Source organism: Lepisma saccharinum, chromosome 4 (genome assembly GCF_977018435.1).
Source record: "Lepisma saccharinum chromosome 4, izLepSacc3.1, whole genome shotgun sequence".
NCBI classification, from domain to species: Eukaryota; Metazoa; Arthropoda; class Insecta; order Zygentoma; family Lepismatidae; genus Lepisma; species Lepisma saccharinum.
Window position 1 is genome coordinate 22,758,221 of NC_139232.1, and position 26,410 is coordinate 22,784,630.

Genomic DNA, 26,410 nt, shown 5'->3' on the forward strand with positions numbered 1-26,410 from the left:
AATAACCACTTTCATTGTTGAAACAATGTAATACATCCTTGGAATCACGTTTTAAAAAATCATTATATAAAATTTCAAACTCGCATATCTCCGTTACTATAGAAGATACAAAAGTGATTTTACACTCAATGTAATCAAGTCGAAACTCTCTATAGGCTCTAACGAAAAAATTGAATCCATATGTAATATTCATGCTTAGTTACCATGGAAACTCTCATAACAAAAAAGTAAACAATCTATTTGTGCATGATTGTAGTCGTTGTCATGGAGATTTGAAATAACCACTTTCATTGTTGAAACAATGTAATACATCCTTGGAATCACGTTTTACAAGAACATTATATAAAATTTCAAACTCGCATATCTCCGTTACTATAGAAGATACAGAAGTGAATTTACACTCAATGTAATCAGGTCGAAACTCTCTATAGAGTGTAACGAAAAAATTGAATCCATATGTAATATTCCTGCTTAGTTAGCATGGAAACTCTCATAACAATAGAGTAAACAATCTATTTGTGCATGATTGTAGTTGTTGTCGTGGAGATTTGAAATAACCACTTTCATTGTTGAAACAATGTAATACATCCTTGGAATCACGGTTTACAAAAACATTATATAAAATTTCAAACTCGCATATCTCAGTTACTATAGAAGATACTGAAGTGATTTTCACTCAATGTAATCAGGTCGAAGCTCTCTATAGGCTCATACGGAAAAATTGAATCCATGTGTAATATTCATGCTTAGTTTCCATGGAAACTCTCATAACAATAAAGTAAACAATCTATTTGTGCATGATTGTAGTCGTTGTCATGGAGATTTGAAATAACCACTTTCATTGTTGAAACAATGTAATACATCCTTGGAATCACGTTTTACAAGAACATTATATAAAATTTCAAACTCGCATATCTCCGTTACTATAGAAGATACAGAAGTGATTTTACACTCAATGTAATCAGGTCGAAGCTCTCTATAGGCTCATACGGAAAAATTGAATCCATATGTAATATTCTTGCTTAGTTACCATGGAAACTCTCATAACAATAAAGTAAACAATCTATTTGTGCATGATTGTAGTTGTTGTCGTGGAGATTTGAAATAACCACTTTCATTGTTGAAACATTGTAATACATCCTTGGAATCACGTTTTACAAGAACATTATATAAAATTTCAAACTAGCATATCTCCGTTACTATAGAAGATACTGAAGTGATTTTACACTCAATGTAATCAGGTCAAAGCTCTCTATAGGCTCATACGGAAAAATTGAATCCATATGTAATATTCCTGCTTAGTTACCATGGAAACTTTCATAACAATAAAGTAAACAATCTATTTGTGCATGATTGTAGTCGTTGTCGTGGAGATTTGAAATAACCACTTTCATTGTTGAAACAATGTAATACATCCTTGGAATCACGTTTTAAAAAATCATTATATAAAATTTCAAACTCGCATATCTCCGTTACTATAGAAGATACAAAAGTGATTTTACACTCAATGTAATCAAGTCGAAACTCTCTATAGGCTCTAACGAAAAAATTGAATCCATATGTAATATTCATGCTTAGTTACCATGGAAACTCTCATAACAAAAAAGTAAACAACCTATTTGTGCATGATTGTAGTCGTTGTCGTGGAGATTTGAAATAACCACTTTCATTGCTGAAACAATGTAATACATCCTTGGAATCACGTTTTACAAAAACATTATATAAAATTTCAAACTCGCATATCTCCGTTACTATAGAAGATACTGAAGTGATTTTCACTCAATGTAATCAGGTCGAAGCTCTCTATTGGCTCATACGAAAAAATTGAATCCATATGTAATATTCCTGCTTAGTTACCATGGAAACTCCCATACACAATAAAGTAAACAATCTATTTGTGCATGATTGTAGTTGTTGTCGTGGAGATTTGAAATAACCACTTTCATTGTTGAAACAATATAATACATCCTTGGAATCACGTTTTACAAAAACATTATACAATATTTCAAACTCGCATATCTCCGTTACTATAGAAGATACTGAAGTGATTTTACACTCAATGTAATCAGGTCGAAGCTCTCTATTGGCTCATACGAAAAAATTGAATCCATATGTAATATTCCTGCTTAATTACCATGGAAACTCCCATACACAATAAAGTAAACAATCTATTTGTGCATGATTGTAGTCGTTGTCGTGGAGATTTGAAATAACCACTTTCATTGTTGAAACAATGTAATACATCCATGGAATCACGTTTTACAAAATCATTATATAAAATTTCAAACTCGCATATCTCCGTTACTATAGAAGATACAGAAGTGAATTTACACTCAATGTAATCAGGTCGAAACTCTCTATAGAGTGTAACGAAAAAATTGAATCCATATGTAATATTCCTGCTTAGTTAGCATGGAAACTCTCATAACAATAGAGTAAACAATCTATTTGTGCATGATTGTAGTTGTTGTCGTGGAGATTTGAAATAACCACTTTCATTGTTGAAACAATGTAATACATCCTTGGAATCACGTTTTACAAAATCACTATATAAAATTTCAAACTCGCATATCTCCGTTACTATAGAAGATACAGAAGTGAATTTACACACAATGTAATCAGGTCGAAACTCTGTATAGGCTTATCCGGAAAAATTGAACCCATATAAAATATTCCTGCTTAGTTACCATGGAAACTCCCATACACAATATAGTAAACAATATATTTGTGAATGATTGTAGTTGTTGTCGTGGAGATTTGAAATAACCACTTTCATTGTTGAAACAATGTAATACATCCTTGGAATCACGTTTTAAAAAATCATTATATAAAATTTCAAACTCGCATATCTCCGTTACTATAGAAGATACAGAAGTGATTTTACACTCAATGTAATCAGGTCGAAACTCTCTATAGGCTTTAACGAAAAAATTGAATCCATATGTAATATTCCTGCTTAGTTACCATGGAAACTCCCATACACAATAAAGTAAACAATCTATTTGTGCATGATTGTAGTTGTTGTCGTGGAGATTTGAAATAACCACTTTCATTGTTGAAACAATGTAATACATCATTGGAAATACGTTTTACAAAATCATTATATAAAATTTCAAACTCGCATATCTCCGTTACTATAGAAGATACAGAAGTGATTTTACACTCAATGTAATCAGGTCGAAGCTCTCTATTGGCTCTTCGGGAAAAATTGAATCCATATGTAATATTCTTGCTTAGGTACCATGGAAACTCTCTTAAAAATAAAGTAAACAATCTATTTGTGCATGATTGTAGTTGTTGTCGTGGAGATTTGAAATTACCACTTTCATTGTTGAAACATTGTAATACATCCTTGGAATCACGTTTTACAAGAACATTATATAAAATTTCAAACTCGCATATCTCCGTTACTATAGAAGATACTGAAGTGATTTTACACTCAATGTAATCAGGTCGAAGCTCTCTATAGGCTCATACGAAAAAATTGAATCCATATGTAATATTCCTGCTTAATTACCATGGAAACTCCCATACACAATAGAGTAAACAATCTATTTGTGCATGATTGTAGTTGTTGTCGTGGAGATTTGAAATAACTACTTTCATTGTTGAAACAATGTAATACATCCTTGGAATCACGTTTTACAAAAACATTATATAAAATTTCAAACTCGCATATCTCCGTTACTATAGAAGATACTGAAGTGATTTTACACTCAATATAATCAGGTCGAAGCTCTCTATAGACTCATCCGAAAAAAATTAATCCATGTGTAATATTCAGGCTTAGTTTCCATGGAAACTCTCATAACAATAAAGTAAACAATCTATTTGTGCATGATTGTAGTTGTTGTCGTGGAGATTTGAAATAACCACTTTCATTGTTGAAACATTGTAATACATCCTTGGAAACACGTTTTACAAGAACATTATATAAAATTTCAAACTCGCATATCTCCGTTACTATAGAAGATACTGAAGTGATTTTACACTCAATGTAATAAGGTCGAAGCTCTCTATAGACTCATCCGAAAAAAATTAATCCATGTGTAATATTCACGCTTAGTTTCCATGGAAACTCTCATAACAATAAAGTAAACAATCTATTTGTGCATGATTGTAGTCGTTGTCATGGAGATTTGAAATAACCACTTTCATTGTTGAAACAATGTAATACATCCTTGGAATCACGTTTTACAAAAACATTATACAATATTTCAAACTCGCATATCTCCGTTACTATAGAAGATACTGAAGTGATTTTACACTCAATGTAATCAGGTCGAAGCTCTCTATTGGCTCATACGAAAAAATTGAATCCATATGTAATATTCCTGCTTAGTTACCATGGAAACTCCCATACACAATAAAGTAAACAATCTTTTGTGCATGATTGTAGTTGTTGTCGTGGAGATTTGAAATAACCACTTTCATTGTTGAAACAATGTAATACATCCTTGGAATCACGTTTTACAAAATCATTATATAAAATTTCAAACTCGCATATCTCCGTTACTATAGAAGATACTGAAGTGATTTTACACTCAATGTAATCAGGTCGAAGCTCTGTGTAGGCTTATCCGGAAAAATTGAATCCATATGTAATATTCCTGCTTAGTTAGCATGGAAACTCTCATAACAATAGAGTAAACAATCTATTTGTGCATGATTGTAGTTGTTGTCGTGGAGATTTGAAATAACCACTTTCATTGTTGAAACAATGTAATACATCCTTGGAATCACGTTTTACAAAATCACTATATAAAATTTCAAACTCGCATATATCCGTTACTATAGAAGATACAGAAGTGAATTTACACTCAATGTAATCAGGTCGAAACTCTGTATAGGCTTATCTGGAAAAATTGAACCCATATGTAATATTCCTGCTTAGTTACCATGGAAACTCTCATAACAATAGAGTAAACAATCTATTTGTGCATGATTGTAGTTGTTGTCGTGGATATTTGAAATAACCACTTTCATTGTTGAAACATTGTAATACATCCTTGGAATCACGTTTTACAAGAACATTATATAAAATTTCAAACTCGCATATCTCCGTTACTATAGAAGATACTGAAGTGATTTTACACTCAATGGAATAAGGTCGAAGCTCTCTATAGACTCATCCGAAAAAAATTAATCCATGTGTAATATTCACGCTTAGTTTCCATGGAAACTCTCATAACAATAAAGTAAACAATCTATTTGTGCATGATTGTAGTCGTTGTCGTGGAGATTTGAAATAACCACTTTCATTGCTGAAACAATGTAATACATCCTTGGAATCACGTTTTACAAAAACATTATACAATATTTCAAACTCGCATATCTCCGTTACTATAGAAGATACTGAAGTGATTTTACACTCAATGTAATCAGGTCGAAGCTCTCTATTGGCTCATACGAAAAAATTGAATCCATATGTAATATTCCTGCTTAGTTACCATGGAAACTCCCATACACAATAAAGTAAACAATCTATTTGTGCATGATTGTAGTTGTTGTCGTGGAGATTTGAAATAACCACTTTCATTGTTGAAACAATGTAATACATCCTTGGAATCACGTTTTACAAAATCATTATATAAAATTTCAAACTCGCATATCTCCGTTACTATAGAAGATACAGAAGTGAATTTACACTCAATGTAATCAGGTCGAAACTCTGTGTAGGCTTATCCGGAAAAATTGAATCCATATGTAATATTCCTGCTTAGTTAGCATGGAAACTCTCATAACAATAGAGTAAACAATCTATTTGTGCATGATTGTAGTTGTTGTCGTGGAGATTTGAAATAACCACTTTCATTGTTGAAACAATGTAATACATCCTTGGAATCACGTTTTACAAAATCACTATATAAAATTTCAAACTCGCATATATCCGTTACTATAGAAGATACAGAAGTGAATTTACACTCAATGTAATCAGGTCGAAACTCTGTATAGACTCATCCGAAAAAAATTAATCCATGTGTAATATTCATGCTTAGTTTCCATGGAAACTCTCATAACAATAAAGTAAACAATCTATTTGTGCATGATTGTAGTCGTTGTCGTGGAGATTTGAAATAACCACTTTCATTGTTGAAACAATGTAATACATCCTTGGAATCACGTTTTAAAAAATCATTATATAAAATTTCAAACTCGCATATCTCCGTTACTATAGAAGATACAAAAGTGATTTTACACTCAATGTAATCAAGTCGAAACTCTCTATAGGCTCTAACGAAAAAATTGAATCCATATGTAATATTCATGGTTAGTTACCATGGAAACTCTCATAACAAAAAAGTAAACAATCTATTTGTGCATGATTGTAGTTGTTGTCGTGGAGATTTGAAATAAGCACTTTCATTGCTGAAACAATGTAATACATCCTTGGAATCACGTTTTACAAAAACATTATATAAAATTTCAAACTCGCATATCTCCGTTACTATAGAAGATACTGAAGTGATTTTCACTCAATGTAATCAGGTCGAAGCTCTCTATTGGCTCATACGAAAAAATTGAATCCATATGTAATATTCCTGCTTAGTTACCATGGAAACTCCCATACACAATAAAGTAAACAATCTATTTGTGCATGATTGTAGTTGTTGTCGTGGAGATTTGAAATAACCACTTTCATTTTTGAAAAAATGTAATACATCCTTGGAATCATGTTTTACAAAAACATTATATAAAATTTCAAACTCGCATATCTCCGTTACTATAGAAGATACAGAAGTGATTTTACACTCAATGTAATCAGGTCGAAGCTCTCTATTGGCTCTTCGGGAAAAATTGAATCCATATGTAATATTCTTGCTTAGTTACCATGGAAACTCTCTTAAAAATAAAGTAAACAATCTATTTGTGCATGATTGTAGTTGTTGTCGTGGAGATTTGAAATAACCACTTTCATTCTTGAAACATTTTAATACATCCTTGGAATCACGTTTTACAAGAACATTATATAAAATTTCAAACTCGCATATCTCCGTTACTATAGAAGATACTGAAGTGATTTTACACTCAATGTAATCAGGTCGAAGCTCTCTATAGGCTCATACGAAAAAATTGAATCCATATGTAATATTCCTGCTTAATTACCATGAAAACTCCCATACTCAATAAAGTAAACAATCTATTTTTGCATGATTGTAGTCGTTGTCGTGGAGATTTGAAATAACCACTTTCATTGTTGAAACAATGTAATACATCCATGGAATCACGTTTTACAAAATCATTATATAAAATTTCAAACTCGCATATCTCCGTTACTATAGAAGATACAGAAGTGAATTTACACTCAATGTAATCAGGTCGAAACTCTCTATAGAGTGTAACGAAAAAATTGAATCCATATGTAATATTCCTGCTTAGTTAGCATGGAAACTCTCATAACAATAGAGTAAACAATCTATTTGTGCATGATTGTAGTTGTTGTCGTGGAGATTTGAAATAACCACTTTCATTGTTGAAACAATGTAATACATCCTTGGAATCACGTTTTACAAAATCACTATATAAAATTTCAAACTCGCATATCTCCGTTACTATAGAAGATACAGAAGTGAATTTACACTCAATGTAATCAGGTCGAAACTCTGTATAGGCTTATCCGGAAAAATTGAACCCATATAAAATATTCCTGCTTAGTTACCATGGAAACTCCCATACACAATATAGTAAACAATATATTTGTGAATGATTGTAGTTGTTGTCGTGGAGATTTGAAATAACCACTTTCATTGTTGAAACAATGTAATACATCCTTGGAATCACGTTTTAAAAAATCAATATATAAAATTTCAAACTCGCATATCTCCGTTACTATAGAAGATACAGAAGTGATTTTACACTCAATGTAATCAGGTCGAAACTCTCTATAGGCTTTAACGAAAAAAATGAATCCATATGTAATATTCCTGCTTAGTTAGCATGGAAACTCTCATAACAATAGAGTAAACAATCTATTTGTGCATGATTGTAGTTGTTGTCGTGGAGATTTGAAATAACCACTTTCATTGTTGAAACAATGTAATACATCCTTGGAATCATGTTTTACAAAAACATTATATAAAATTTCAAACTCGCATATCTCCGTTACTATAGAAGATACAGAAGTGATTTTACACTCAATGTAATCAGGTCGAAGCTCTCTATTGGCTCTTCGGGAAAAATTGAATCCATATGTAATATTCTTGCTTAGTTACCATGGAAACTCTCTTAAAAATAAAGTAAACAATCTATTTGTGCATGATTGTAGTTGTTGTCGTGGAGATTTGAAATAACCACTTTCATTCTTGAAACATTTTAATACATCCTTGGAATCACGTTTTACAAGAACATTATATAAAATTTCAAACTCGCATATCTCCGTTACTATAGAAGATACTGAAGTGATTTTACACTCAATGTAATCAGGTCGAAGCTCTCTATAGGCTCATACGAAAAAATTGAATCCATATGTAATATTCCTGCTTAATTACCATGGAAACTCCCATACACAATAAAGTAAACAATCTATTTGTGCATGATTGTAGTCGTTGTCGTGGAGATTTGAAATAACCACTTTGATTGTTGAAACAATGTAATACATCCATGGAATCACGTTTTACAAAATCATTATATAAAATTTCAAACTCGCATATCTCCGTTACTATAGAAGATACAGAAGTGAATTTACACTCAATGTAATCAGGTCGAAACTCTCTATAGAGTGTAACGAAAAAATTGAATCCATATGTAATATTCCTGCTTAGTTAGCATGGAAACTCTCATAACAATAGAGTAAACAATCTATTTGTGCATGATTGTAGTTGTTGTCGTGGAGATTTGAAATAACCACTTTCATTGTTGAAACAATGTAATACATCCTTGGAATCACGTTTTACAAAATCACTATATAAAATTTCAAACTCGCATATCTCCGTTACTATAGAAGATACAAAAGTGATTTTACACTCAATGTAATCAAGTCGAAACTCTCTATAGGCTCTAACGAAAAAATTGAATCCATATGTAATATTCATGGTTAGTTACCATGGAAACTCTCATAACAAAAAAGTAAACAATCTATTTGTGCATGATTGTAGTTGTTGTCGTGGAGATTTGAAATAAGCACTTTCATTGCTGAAACAATGTAATACATCCTTGGAATCACGTTTTACAAAAACATTATATAAAATTTCAAACTCGCATATCTCCGTTACTATAGAAGATACTGAAGTGATTTTCACTCAATGTAATCAGGTCGAAGCTCTCTATTGGCTCATACGAAAAAATTGAATCCATATGTAATATTCCTGCTTAGTTACCATGGAAACTCCCATACACAATAAAGTAAACAATCTATTTGTGCATGATTGTAGTTGTTGTCGTGGAGATTTGAAATAACCACTTTCATTTTTGAAAAAATGTAATACATCCTTGGAATCATGTTTTACAAAAACATTATATAAAATTTCAAACTCGCATATCTCCGTTACTATAGAAGATACAGAAGTGATTTTACACTCAATGTAATCAGGTCGAAGCTCTCTATTGGCTCTTCGGGAAAAATTGAATCCATATGTAATATTCTTGCTTAGTTACCATGGAAACTCTCTTAAAAATAAAGTAAACAATCTATTTGTGCATGATTGTAGTTGTTGTCGTGGAGATTTGAAATAACCACTTTCATTCTTGAAACATTTTAATACATCCTTGGAATCACGTTTTACAAGAACATTATATAAAATTTCAAACTCGCATATCTCCGTTACTATAGAAGATACTGAAGTGATTTTACACTCAATGTAATCAGGTCGAAGCTCTCTATAGGCTCATACGAAAAAATTGAATCCATATGTAATATTCCTGCTTAATTACCATGGAAACTCCCATACTCAATAAAGTAAACAATCTATTTTTGCATGATTGTAGTCGTTGTCGTGGAGATTTGAAATAACCACTTTCATTGTTGAAACAATGTAATACATCCATGGAATCACGTTTTACAAAATCATTATATAAAATTTCAAACTCGCATATCTCCGTTACTATAGAAGATACAGAAGTGAATTTACACTCAATGTAATCAGGTCGAAACTCTCTATAGAGTGTAACGAAAAAATTGAATCCATATGTAATATTCCTGCTTAGTTAGCATGGAAACTCTCATAACAATAGAGTAAACAATCTATTTGTGCATGATTGTAGTTGTTGTCGTGGAGATTTGAAATAACCACTTTCATTGTTGAAACAATGTAATACATCCTTGGAATCACGTTTTACAAAATCACTATATAAAATTTCAAACTCGCATATCTCCGTTACTATAGAAGATACAGAAGTGAATTTACACTCAATGTAATCAGGTCGAAACTCTGTATAGGCTTATCCGGAAAAATTGAACCCATATAAAATATTCCTGCTTAGTTACCATGGAAACTCCCATACACAATATAGTAAACAATATATTTGTGAATGATTGTAGTTGTTGTCGTGGAGATTTGAAATAACCACTTTCATTGTTGAAACAATGTAATACATCCTTGGAATCACGTTTTAAAAAATCAATATATAAAATTTCAAACTCGCATATCTCCGTTACTATAGAAGATACAGAAGTGATTTTACACTCAATGTAATCAGGTCGAAACTCTCTATAGGCTTTAACGAAAAAAATGAATCCATATGTAATATTCCTGCTTAGTTAGCATGGAAACTCTCATAACAATAGAGTAAACAATCTATTTGTGCATGATTGTAGTTGTTGTCGTGGAGATTTGAAATAACCACTTTCATTGTTGAAACAATGTAATACATCCTTGGAATCATGTTTTACAAAAACATTATATAAAATTTCAAACTCGCATATCTCCGTTACTATAGAAGATACAGAAGTGATTTTACACTCAATGTAATCAGGTCGAAGCTCTCTATTGGCTCTTCGGGAAAAATTGAATCCATATGTAATATTCTTGCTTAGTTACCATGGAAACTCTCTTAAAAATAAAGTAAACAATCTATTTGTGCATGATTGTAGTTGTTGTCGTGGAGATTTGAAATAACCACTTTCATTCTTGAAACATTTTAATACATCCTTGGAATCACGTTTTACAAGAACATTATATAAAATTTCAAACTCGCATATCTCCGTTACTATAGAAGATACTGAAGTGATTTTACACTCAATGTAATCAGGTCGAAGCTCTCTATAGGCTCATACGAAAAAATTGAATCCATATGTAATATTCCTGCTTAATTACCATGGAAACTCCCATACACAATAAAGTAAACAATCTATTTGTGCATGATTGTAGTCGTTGTCGTGGAGATTTGAAATAACCACTTTCATTGTTGAAACAATGTAATACATCCATGGAATCACGTTTTACAAAATCATTATATAAAATTTCAAACTCGCATATCTCCGTTACTATAGAAGATACAGAAGTGAATTTACACTCAATGTAATCAGGTCGAAACTCTCTATAGAGTGTAACGAAAAAATTGAATCCATATGTAATATTCCTGCTTAGTTAGCATGGAAACTCTCATAACAATAGAGTAAACAATCTATTTGTGCATGATTGTAGTTGTTGTCGTGGAGATTTGAAATAACCACTTTCATTGTTGAAACAATGTAATACATCCTTGGAATCACGTTTTACAAAATCACTATATAAAATTTCAAACTCGCATATCTCCGTTACTATAGAAGATACAGAAGTGAATTTACACTCAATGTAATCAGGTCGAAACTCTGTATAGGCTTATCCGGAAAAATTGAACCCATATAAAATATTCCTGCTTAGTTACCATGGAAACTCCCATACACAATATAGTAAACAATATATTTGTGAATGATTGTAGTTGTTGTCGTGGAGATTTGAAATAACCACTTTCATTGTTGAAACAATGTAATACATCCTTGGAATCACGTTTTAAAAAATCAATATATAAAATTTCAAACTCGCATATCTCCGTTACTATAGAAGATACAGAAGTGATTTTACACTCAATGTAATCAGGTCGAAACTCTCAATAGGCTTTAACGAAAAAATTGAATCCATATGTAATATTCCTGCTTAGTTACCATGGAAACTCCCATACACAATAAAGTAAACAATCTATTTGTGCATGATTGTAGTTGTTGTCGTGGAGATTTGAAATAACCACTTTCATTGTTGAAACAATGTAATACATCATTGGAAATACGTTTTACAAAATCATTATATAAAATTTCAAACTCGCATATCTCCGTTACTATAGAAGATACAGAAGTGATTTTACACTCAATGTAATCAGGTCGAAGCTCTCTATTGGCTCTTCGGGAAAAATTGAATCCATATGTAATATTCTTGCTTAGTTACCATGGAAACTCTCTTAAAAATAAAGTAAACAATCTATTTGTGCATGATTGTAGTTGTTGTCGTGGAGATTTGAAATAACCACTTTCATTGTTGAAACATTGTAATACATCCTTGGAATCACGTTTTACAAAATCATTATATAAAATTTCAAACTCGCATATCTCCGTTACTATAGAAGATACAGAAGTGAATTTACACTCAATGTAATCAGGTCGAAACTCTCTATAGGGTCTAACGAAAAAATTGAATCCATGTGTAATATTCATGCTTAGTTTCCATGGAAACTCTCATAACAATAAAGTAAACAATCTATTTTTGCATGATTGTAGTTGTTGTCGTAGAGATTTGAAATAACCACTTTCATTGTTGAAACATTGTAATACATCCTTGGAATCACGTTTTACAAGAACATTATATAAAATTTCAAACTCGCATATCTCCGTTACTATAGAAGATACAGAAGTGAATTTACACTCAATGTAATCAGGTCGAAACTCTGTATAGGCTTATCCGGAAAAATTGAACCCATATAAAATATTCCTGCTTAGTTACCATGGAAACTCCCATACACAATAAAGTAAACAATTTATTTGTGCATGATTGTAGTCGTTGTCGTGGAGATTTGAAATAACCACTTTCATTGTTGAAACAATGTAATACATCCTTGGAATCACGTTTTACAAAATCATTATATAAAATTTCAAACTCGCATATCTCCGTTACTATAGAAGATACAGAAGTGAATTTACACTCAATGTAATCAGGTCGAAACTCTCTATAGGGTCTAACGAAAAAATTGAATCCATGTGTAATATTCATGCTTAGTTTCCATGGAAACTCTCATAACAATAAAGTAAACAATCTATTTGTGCATGATTGTAGTTGTTGTCGTAGAGATTTGAAATAACCACTTTCATTGTTGAAACATTGTAATACATCCTTGGAATCACGTTTTACAAGAACATTATATAAAATTTCAAAATCGCATATCTCCGTTACTATAGAAGATACAGAAGCGATTTTCACTCAATGTAATCAGGTCGAAGCTCTCTATAGGCTTATCCGGAAAAATTGAACCCTTATGTAATATTCCTGCTTAGTTACAATAGAAACTCTCATAACAATAGAGTAAACAATCTATTTGTGCATGATTGTAGTTGTTGTCGTGGAGATTTGAAATAACTACTTTCATTGTTGAAACAATATAATACATCCTTGGAATCACGTTTTACAAAAACATTATATAAAATTTCAAACTCGCATATCTCCGTTACTATAGAAGATACTGAAGTGATTTTACACTCAATATAATCAGGTCGAAGCTCTCTATAGACTCATCCGAAAAAAATTAATCCATGTGTAATATTCAGGCTTAGTTTCCATGGAAACTCTCATAACAATAAAGTAAACAATCTATTTGTGCATGATTGTAGTTGTTGTCGTGGAGATTTGAAATAACCACTTTCATTGTTGAAACATTGTAATACATCCTTGGAATCACGTTTTACAAGAACATTATATAAAATTTCAAACTCGCATATCTCCGTTACTATAGAAGATACTGAAGTGATTTTACACTCAATGCAATAAGGTCGAAGCTCTCTATAGACTCATCCGAAAAAAATTAATCCATGTGTAATATTCACGCTTAGTTTCCATGGAAACTCTCATAACAATAAAGTAAACAATCTATTTGTGCATGATTGTAGTCGTTGTCATGGAGATTTGAAATAACCACTTTCATTGTTGAAACAATGTAATACATCCATGGAATCACGTTTTACAAGAACATTATATAAAATTTCAAACTCGCATATCTCCGTTACTATAGAAGATACTGAAGTGATTTTACACTCAATGTAATCAGGTCGAAGCTCTCTATAGGCTCATACGAAAAAATTGAATCCATATGTAATATTCCTGCTTAATTACCATGGAAACTCCCATACACAATAAAGTAAACAATTTATTTGTGCATGATTGTAGTCGTTGTCGTGGAGATTTGAAATAACCACTTTCATTGTTGAAACAATGTAATACATCCTTGGAATCACGTTTTACAAAATCATTATATAAAATTTCAAACTCGCATATCTCCGTTACTATAGAAGATACAGAAGTGAATTTACACTCAATGTAATCAGGTCGAAACTCTCTATAGGGTCTAACGAAAAAATTGAATCCATGTGTAATATTCATGCTTAGTTTCCATGGAAACTCTCATAACAATAAAGTAAACAATCTATTTGTGCATGATTGTAGTTGTTGTCGTAGAGATTTGAAATAACCACTTTCATTGTTGAAACATTGTAATACATCCTTGGAATCACGTTTTACAAGAACATTATATAAAATTTCAAAATCGCATATCTCCGTTACTATAGAAGATACAGAAGCGATTTTCACTCAATGTAATCAGGTCGAAGCTCTCTATAGGCTCATACGGAAAAATTGAATCCATATGTAATATTCTTGCTTAGTTACCATGGAAACTCTCATAACAATAGAGTAAACTATCTATTTGTGCGTGATTGTAGTCGTTGTCGTGGAGATTTGAAATAACCACTTTCATTGTTGAAACAATTTAATACATCCTTGGAATCACGTTTTACAAAAACATTATAAAAAATTTCAAACTCGCATATCTCCGTTACTATTGAAGATACAGAAGTGAATTTACACTCAATGTAATCAGGTCGGAACTCTCTATAGGCTTATCCGGAAAAATTGAACCCTTATGTAATATTCCTGCTTAGTTACAATAGAAACTCTCATAACAATAGAGTAAACAATCTATTTGTGCATGATTGTAGTTGTTGTCGTGGAGATTTGAAATAACTACTTTCATTGTTGAAACAATATAATACATCCTTGGAATCACGTTTTACAAAAACATTATATAAAATTTCAAACTCGCATATCTCCGTTACTATAGAAGATACTGAAGTGATTTTACACTCAATATAATCAGGTCGAAGCTCTCTATAGACTCATCCGAAAAAAATTAATCCATGTGTAATATTCAGGCTTAGTTTCCATGGAAACTCTCATAACAATAAAGTAAACAATCTATTTGTGCATGATTGTAGTTGTTGTCGTGGAGATTTGAAATAACCACTTTCATTGTTGAAACATTGTAATACATCCTTGGAATCACGTTTTACAAGAACATTATATAAAATTTCAAACTCGCATATCTCCGTTACTATAGAAGATACTGAAGTGATTTTACACTCAATGCAATAAGGTCGAAGCTCTCTATAGACTCATCCGAAAAAAATTAATCCATGTGTAATATTCACGCTTAGTTTCCATGGAAACTCTCATAACAATAAAGTAAACAATCTATTTGTGCATGATTGTAGTCGTTGTCATGGAGATTTGAAATAACCACTTTCATTGTTGAAACAATGTAATACATCCATGGAATCACGTTTTACAAGAACATTATATAAAATTTCAAACTGGCATATCTCCGTTACTATAGAAGATACAGAAGTGATTTTCACTCAATGTAATCAGGTCGAAGCTCTCTATAGGCTCATACGGAAAAATTGAATCCATATGTAATATTCTTGCTTAGTTACCATGGAAACTCTCATAACAATAAAGTAAACAATCTATTTGTGCATGATTGTAGTCGTTGTACTGGAGATTTGAAATAACCACTTTCATTGTTGAAACATTGTAATACATCCTTGGAATCACGGTTTACAAGAACATTATATAAAATTTCAAACTAGCATATCTCCGTTACTATAGAAGATACTGAAGTGATTTTACACTCAATGTAATCAGGTCGAAGCTCTCTATTGGCTCATACGAAAAAATTGAATCCATATGTAATATTCCTGCTTAATTACCATGGAAACTCCCATACACAATAAAGTAAACAATCTATTTGTGCATGATTGTAGTCGTTGTCGTGGAGATTTGAAATAACCACTTTCATTGTTGAAAAAATGTAATACATCCATGGAATCACGTTTTACAAAATCATTATATAAAATTTCAAACTCGCATATCTCCGTTACTATAGAAGATACAGAAGTGAATTTACACTCAATGTAATCAGGTCGAAACTCTCTATAGAGTGTAACGAAAAAATTGAATCCATATGTAATATTCCTGCTTAGTTAGCATGGAAACTCTCATAACAATAGAGTAAACAATCTATTTGTGCATGATTGTAGTTGTTGTCGTGGAGATTTGAAATAACCACTTTCATTGTTGAAACAATGTAATACATCCTTGGAATCACGTTTTACAAAATCACTATATAAAATTTCAAACTCGCATATCTCCGTTACTATAGAAGATACAGAAGTGAATTTACACTCAATGTAATCAGGTCGAAACTCTGTATAGGCTTATCCGGAAAAATTGAACCCATATAAAATATTCCTGCTTAGTTACCATGGAAACTCCCATACACAATATAGTAAACAATATATTTGTGAATGATTGTAGTTGTTGTCGTGGAGATTTGAAATAACCACTTTCATTGTTGAAACAATGTAATACATCCTTGGAATCACGTTTTAAAAAATCAATATATAAAATTTCAAACTCGCATATCTCCGTTACTATAGAAGATACAGAAGTGATTTTACACTCAATGTAATCAGGTCGAAACTCTCTATAGGCTTTAACGAAAAAATTGAATCCATATGTAATATTCCTGCTTAGTTACCATGGAAACTCCCATACACAATAAAGTAAACAATCTATTTGTGCATGATTGTAGTTGTTGTCGTGGAGATTTGAAATAACCACTTTCATTGTTGAAACAATGTAATACATCATTGGAAATACCTTTTACAAAATCATTATATAAAATTTCAAACTCGCATATCTCCGTTACTATAGAAGATACAGAAGTGATTTTACACTCAATGTAATCAGGTCGAAGCTCTCTATTGGCTCTTCGGGAAAAATTGAATCCATATGTAATATTCTTGCTTAGTTACCATGGAAACTCTCTTAAAAATAAAGTAAACAATCTATTTGTGCATGATTGTAGTTGTTGTCGTGGAGATTTGAAATAACCACTTTCATTGTTGAAACATTGTAATACATCCTTGGAATCACGTTTTACAAGAACATTATATAAAATTTCAAACTCGCATATCTCCGTTACTATAGAAGATACTGAAGTGATTTTACACTCAATGTAATCAGGTCGAAGCTCTCTATAGGCTCATACGAAAAAATTGAATCCATATGTAATATTCCTGCTTAATTACCATGGAAACTCCCATACACAATAAAGTAAACAATTTATTTGTGCATGATTGTAGTCGTTGTCGTGGAGATTTGAAATAACCACTTTCATTGTTGAAACAATGTAATACATCCTTGGAATCACGTTTTACAAAATCATTATATAAAATTTCAAACTCGCATATCTCCGTTACTATAGAAGATACAGAAGTGAATTTACACTCAATGTAATCAGGTCGAAACTCTCTATAGGGTCTAACGAAAAAATTGAATCCATGTGTAATATTCATGCTTAGTTACCATGGAAACTCTCATAACAATAAAGTAAACAATCTATTTGTGCATGATTGTAGTTGTTGTCGTAGAGATTTGAAATAACCACTTTCATTGTTGAAACATTGTAATACATCCTTGGAATCACGTTTTACAAGAACATTATATAAAATTTCAAAATCGCATATCTCCGTTACTATAGAAGATACAGAAGCGATTTTCACTCAATGTAATCAGGTCGAAGCTCTCTATAGGCTCATACGGAAAAATTGAATCCATATGTAATATTCTTGCTTAGTTACCATGGAAACTCTCATAACAATAGAGTAAACTATCTATTTGTGCGTGATTGTAGTCGTTGTCGTGGAGATTTGAAATAACCACTTTCATTGTTGAAACAATTTAATACATCCTTGGAATCACGTTTTACAAAAACATTATAAAAAATTTCAAACTCGCATATCTCCGTTACTATTGAAGATACAGAAGTGAATTTACACTCAATGTAATCAGGTCGAAACTCTGTATAGGCTTATCCGGAAAAATTGAACCCATATGTAATATTCCTGCTTAGTTACAATAGAAACTCTCATAACAATAGAGTAAACAATCTATTTGTGCATGATTGTAGTTGTTGTCGTGGAGATTTGAAATAACTACTTTCATTGTTGAAACAATGTAATACATCCTTGGAATCACGTTTTACAAAAACATTATATAAAATTTCAAACTCGCATATCTCCGTTACTATAGAAGATACTGAAGTGATTTTACACTCAATATAATCAGGTCGAAGCTCTCTATAGACTCATCCGAAAAAAATTAATCCATGTGTAATATTCAGGCTTAGTTTCCATGGAAACTCTCATAACAATAAAGTAAACAATCTATTTGTGCATGATTGTAGTTGTTGTCGTGGAGATTTGAAATAACCACTTTCATTGTTGAAACAATGTAATACATCCTTGGAATCACGTTTTACAAAAACATTATACAATATTTCAAACTCGCATATCTCCGTTACTATAGAAGATACTGAAGTGATTTTACACTCAATGTAATCAGGTCGAAGCTCTATATTGGCTCATACGAAAAAATTGAATCCATATGTAATATTCCTGCTTAATTACCATGGAAACTCCCATACACAATAAAGTAAACAATCTATTTGTGCATGATTGTAGTCGTTGTCGTGGAGATTTGAAATAACCACTTTCATTGTTGAAACATTGTAATACATCCTTGGAATCACGTTTTACAAGAACATTATATAAAATTTCAAACTCGCATATCTCCGTTACTATAGAAGATACTGAAGTGATTTTACACTCAATGTAATAAGGTCGAAGCTCTCTATAGACTCATCCGAAAAAAATTAATCCATGTGTAATATTCACGCTTAGTTTCCATGGAAACTCTCATAACAATAAAGTAAACAATCTATTTGTGCATGATTGTAGTCGTTGTCATGGAGATTTGAAATAACCACTTTCATTGTTGAAACAATGTAATACATCCATGGAATCACGTTTTACAAGAACATTATATAAAATTTCAAACTGGCATATCTCCGTTACTATAGAAGATACAGAAGTGATTTTCACTCAATGTAATCAGGTCGAAGCTCTCTATAGGCTCATACGGAAAAATTGAATCCATATGTAATATTCTTGCTTAGTTACCATGGAAACTCTCATAACAATAAAGTAAACAATCTATTTGTGCATGATTGTAGTCGTTGTCCTGGAGATTTGAAATAACCACTTTCATTGTTGAAACATTGTAATACATCCTTGGAATCACGGTTTACAAGAACATTATATAAAATTTCAAACTAGCATATCTCCGTTACTATAGAAGATACTGAAGTGATTTTACACTCAATGTAATCAGGTCGAAGCTCTCTATTGGCTCATACGAAAAAATTGAATCCATATGTAATATTCCTGCTTAATTACCATGGAAACTCCCATACACAATAAAGTAAACAATCTATTTGTGCATGATTGTAGTCGTTGTCGTGGAGATTTGAAATAACCACTTTCATTGTTGAAAAAATGTAATACATCCATGGAATCACGTTTTACAAAATCATTATATAAAATTTCAAACTCGCATATCTCCGTTACTATAGAAGATACAGAAGTGAATTTACACTCAATGTAATCAGGTCGAAACTCTCTATAGAGTGTAACGAAAAAATTGAATCCATATGTAATATTCCTGCTTAGTTAGCATGGAAACTCTCATAACAATAGAGTAAACAATCTATTTGTGCATGATTGTAGTTGTTGTCGTGGAGATTTGAAATAACCACTTTCATTGTTGAAACAATGTAATACATCCTTGGAATCACGTTTTACAAAATCACTATATAAAATTTCAAACTCGCATATCTCCGTTACTATAGAAGATACAGAAGTGAATTTACACTCAATGTAATCAGGTCGAAACTCTGTATAGGCTTATCCGGAAAAATTGAACCCATATAAAATATTCCTGCTTAGTTACCATGGAAACTCCCATACACAATATAGTAAACAATATATTTGTGAATGATTGTAGTTGTTGTCGTGGAGATTTGAAATAACCACTTTCATTGTTGAAACAATGTAATACATCCTTGGAATCACGTTTTAAAAAATCAATATATAAAATTTCAAACTCGCATATCTCCGTTACTATAGAAGATACAGAAGTGATTTTACACTCAATGTAATCAGGTCGAAACTCTCTATAGGCTTTAACGAAAAAATTGAATCCATATGTAATATTCCTGCTTAGTTACCATGGAAACTCCCATACACAATAAAGTAAACAATCTATTTGTGCATGATTGTAGTTGTTGTCGTGGAGATTTGAAATAACCACTTTCATTGTTGAAACAATGTAATACATCATTGGAAATACCTTTTACAAAATCATTATATAAAATTTCAAACTCGCATATCTCCGTTACTATAGAAGATACAGAAGTGATTTTACACTCAATGTAATCAGGTCGAAGCTCTCTATTGGCTCTTCGGGAAAAATTGAATCCATATGTAATATTCTTGCTTAGTTACCATGGAAACTCTCTTAAAAATAAAGTAAACAATCTATTTGTGCATGATTGTAGTTGTTGTCGTGGAGATTTGAAATAACCACTTTCATTGTTGAAACATTGTAATACATCCTTGGAATCACGTTTTACAAGAACATTATATAAAATTTCAAACTCGCATATCTCCGTTACTATAGAAGATACTGAAGTGATTTTACACTCAATGTAATCAGGTCGAAGCTCTCTATAGGCTCATACGAAAAAATTGAATCCATATGTAATATTCCTGCTTAATTACCATGGAAACTCCCATACACAATAAAGTAAACAATTTATTTGTGCATGATTGTAGTCGTTGTCGTGGAGATTTGAAATAACCACTTTCATTGTTGAAACAATGTAATACATCCTTGGAATCACGTTTTACAAAATCATTATATAAAATTTCAAACTCGCATATCTCCGTTACTATAGAAGATACAGAAGTGAATTTACACTCAATGTAATCAGGTCGAAACTCTCTATAGGGTCTAACGAAAAAATTGAATCCATGTGTAATATTCATGCTTAGTTACCATGGAAACTCTCATAACAATAAAGTAAACAATCTATTTGTGCATGATTGTAGTTGTTGTCGTAGAGATTTGAAATAACCACTTTCATTGTTGAAACATTGTAATACATCCTTGGAATCACGTTTTACAAGAACATTATATAAAATTTCAAAATCGCATATCTCCGTTACTATAGAAGATACAGAAGCGATTTTCACTCAATGTAATCAGGTCGAAGCTCTCTATAGGCTCATACGGAAAAATTGAATCCATATGTAATATTCTTGCTTAGTTACCATGGAAACTCTCATAACAATAGAGTAAACTATCTATTTGTGCGTGATTGTAGTCGTTGTCGTGGAGATTTGAAATAAACACTTTCATTGTTGAAACAATTTAATACATCCTTGGAATCACGTTTTACAAAAACATTATAAAAAATTTCAAACTCGCATATCTCCGTTACTATTGAAGATACAGAAGTGAATTTACACTCAATGTAATCAGGTCGAAACTCTGTATAGGCTTATCCGGAAAAATTGAACCCATATGTAATATTCCTGCTTAGTTACAATAGAAACTCTCATAACAATAGAGTAAACAATCTATTTGTGCATGATTGTAGTTGTTGTCGTGGAGATTTGAAATAACTACTTTCATTGTTGAAACAATGTAATACATCCTTGGAATCACGTTTTACAAAAACATTATATAAAATTTCAAACTCGCATATCTCCGTTACTATAGAAGATACTGAAGTGATTTTACACTCAATATAATCAGGTCGAAGCTCTCTATAGACTCATCCGAAAAAAATTAATCCATGTGTAATATTCAGGCTTAGTTTCCATGGAAACTCTCATAACAATAAAGTAAACAATCTATTTGTGCATGATTGTAGTTGTTGTCGTGGAGATTTGAAATAACCACTTTCATTGTTGAAACAATGTAATACATCCTTGGAATCACGTTTTACAAAAACATTATACAATATTTCAAACTCGCATATCTCCGTTACTATAGAAGATACTGAAGTGATTTTACACTCAATGTAATCAGGTCGAAGCTCTATATTGGCTCATACGAAAAAATTGAATCCATATGTAATATTCCTGCTTAATTACCATGGAAACTCCCATACACAATAAAGTAAACAATCTATTTGTGCATGATTGTAGTCGTTGTCGTGGAGATTTGAAATAACCACTTTCATTGTTGAAAAAATGTAATACATCCTTGGAATCACGTTTTACAAAATCACTATATAAAATTTCAAACTCGCATATCTCCGTTACTATAGAAGATACAGAAGTGAATTTACACTCAATGTAATCAGGTCGAAACTCTCTATAGGCTTTAACGAAAAAATTGAATCCATATGTAATATTCCTGCTTAGTTACCATGGAAACTCCCATACACAATAAAGTAAACAATCTATTTGTGCATGATTGTAGTTGTTGTCGTGGAGATTTGAAATAACCACTTTCATTGTTGAAACAATGTAATACATCCTTGGAATCACGTTTTACAAAATCACTATATAAAATTTCAAACTCGCATATCTCCGTTACTATAGAAGATACAGAAGTGAATTTACACTCAATGTAATCAGGTCGAAACTCTGTATAGGCTTATCCGGAAAAATTGAACCCATATAAAATATTCCTGCTTAGTTACCATGGAAACTCCCATACACAATATAGTAAACAATATATTTGTGAATGATTGTAGTTGTTGTCGTGGAGATTTGAAATAACCACTTTCATTGTTGAAACAATGTAATACATCCTTGGAATCACGTTTTAAAAAATCAATATATAAAATTTCAAACTCACATATCTCCGTTACTATAGAAGATACAGAAGTGATTTTACACTCAATGTAATCAGGTCGAAACTCTCTATAGGCTTTAACGAAAAAATTGAATCCATATGTAATATTCCTGCTTAGTTACCATGGAAACTCCCATACACAATAAAGTAAACAATCTATTTGTGCATGATTGTAGTTGTTGTCGTGGAGATTTGAAATAACCACTTTCATTGTTGAAACAATGTAATACATCATTGGAAATACGTTTTTCAAAATCATTATATAAAATTTCAAACTCGCATATCTCCGTTACTATAGAAGATACAGAAGTGATTTTACACTCAATGTAATCAGGTCGAAGCTCTCTATTGGCTCTTCGGGAAAAATTGAATCCATATGTAATATTCTTGCTTAGTTACCATGGAAACTCTCTTAAAAATAAAGTAAACAATCTATTTGTGCATGATTGTAGTTGTTGTCGTGGAGATTTGAAATAACCACTTTCATTGTTGAAACATTGTAATACATCCTTGGAATCACGTTTTACAAGAACATTATATAAAATTTCAAACTCGCATATCTCCGTTACTATAGAAGATACTGAAGTGATTTTACACTCAATGTAATCAGGTCGAAGCTCTCTATAGGCTCATACGAAAAAATTGAATCCATATGTAATATTCCTGCTTAATTACCATGGAAACTCCCATACACAATAAAGTAAACAATTTATTTGTGCATGATTGTAGTCGTTGTCGTGGAGATTTGAAATAACCACTTTCATTGTTGAAACAATGTAATACATCCTTGGAATCACGTTTTACAAAATCATTATATAAAATTTCAAACTCGCATATCTCCGTTACTATAGAAGATACAGAAGTGAATTTACACTCAATGTAATCAGGTCGAAACTCTCTATAGGGTCTAACGAAAAAATTGAATCCATGTGTAATATTCATGCTTAGTTACCATGGAAACTCTCATAACAATAAAGTAAACAATCTATTTGTGCATGATTGTAGTTGTTGTCGTAGAGATTTGAAATAACCACTTTCATTGTTGAAACATTGTAATACATCCTTGGAATCACGTTTTACAAGAACATTATATAAAATTTCAAAATCGCATATCTCCGTTACTATAGAAGATACAGAAGCGATTTTCACTCAATGTAATCAGGTCGAAGCTCTCTATAGGCTCATACGGAAAAATTGAATCCATATGTAATATTCTTGCTTAGTTACCATGGAAACTCTCATAACAATAGAGTAAACTATCTATTTGTGCGTGATTGTAGTCGTTGTCGTGGAGATTTGAAATAACCACTTTCATTGTTGAAACAATTTAATACATCCTTGGAATCACGTTTTACAAAAACATTATAAAAAATTTCAAACTCGCATATCTCCGTTACTATTGAAGATACAGAAGTGAATTTACACTCAATGTAATCAGGTCGAAACTCTGTATAGGCTTATCCGGAAAAATTGAACCCATATGTAATATTCCTGCTTAGTTACAATAGAAACTCTCATAACAATAGAGTAAACAATCTATTTGTGCATGATTGTAGTTGTTGTCGTGGAGATTTGAAATAACTACTTTCATTGTTGAAACAATGTAATACATCCTTGGAATCACGTTTTACAAAAACATTATATAAAATTTCAAACTCGCATATCTCCGTTACTATAGAAGATACTGAAGTGATTTTACACTCAATATAATCAGGTCGAAGCTCTCTATAGACTCATCCGAAAAAAATTAATCCATGTGTAATATTCAGGCTTAGTTTCCATGGAAACTCTCATAACAATAAAGTAAACAATCTATTTGTGCATGATTGTAGTTGTTGTCGTGGAGATTTGAAATAACCACTTTCATTGTTGAAACATTGTAATACATCCTTGGAATCACGTTTTACAAGAACATTATATAAAATTTCAAACTCGCATATCTCCGTTACTATAGAAGATACTGAAGTGATTTTACACTCAATGTAATAAGGTCGAAGCTCTCTATAGACTCATCCGAAAAAAATTAATCCATGTGTAATATTCACGCTTAGTTTCCATGGAAACTCTCATAACAATAAAGTAAACAATCTATTTGTGCATGATTGTAGTCGTTGTCATGGAGATTTGAAATAACCACTTTCATTGTTGAAACAATGTAATACATCCTTGGAATCACGTTTTACAAGAACATTATATAAAATTTCAAACTGGCATATCTCCGTTACTATAGAAGATACAGAAGTGATTTTCACTCAATGTAATCAGGTCGAAGCTCTCTATAGGCTCATACGGAAAAATTGAATCCATATGTAATATTCTTGCTTAGTTACCATGGAAACTCTCATAACAATAAAGTAAACAATCTATTTGTGCATGATTGTAGTCGTTGTCCTGGAGATTTGAAATAACCACTTTCATTGTTGAAACATTGTAATACATCCTTGGAATCACGGTTTACAAGAACATTATATAAAATTTCAAACTAGCATATCTCCGTTACTATAGAAGATACTGAAGTGATTTTACACTCAATGTAATCAGGTCGAAGCTCTCTATTGGCTCATACGAAAAAATTGAATCCATATGTAATATTCCTGCTTAGTTACCATGGAAACTCCCATACACAATAAAGTAAACAATCTATTTGTGCATGATTGTAGTTGTTGTCGTGGAGATTTGAAATAACCACTTTCATTGTTGAAACAATGTAATACATCCTTGGAATCACGTTTTACAAAATCATTATATAAAATTTCAAACTCGCATATCTCCGTTACTATAGAAGATACAGAAGTGAATTTACACTCAATGTAATCAGGTCGAAACTCTGTGTAGGCTTATCCGGAAAAATTGAATCCATATGTAATATTCCTGCTTAGTTAGCATGGAAACTCTCATAACAATAGAGTAAACAATCTATTTGTGCATGATTGTAGTTGTTGTCGTGGAGATTTGAAATAACCACTTTCATTGTTGAAACAATGTAATACATCCTTGGCATCACGTTTTACAAAATCACTATATAAAATTTCAAACTCGCATATATCCGTTACTATAGAAGATACAGAAGTGAATTTACACTCAATGTAATCAGGTCGAAACTCAGTATAGGCTTATCTGGAAAA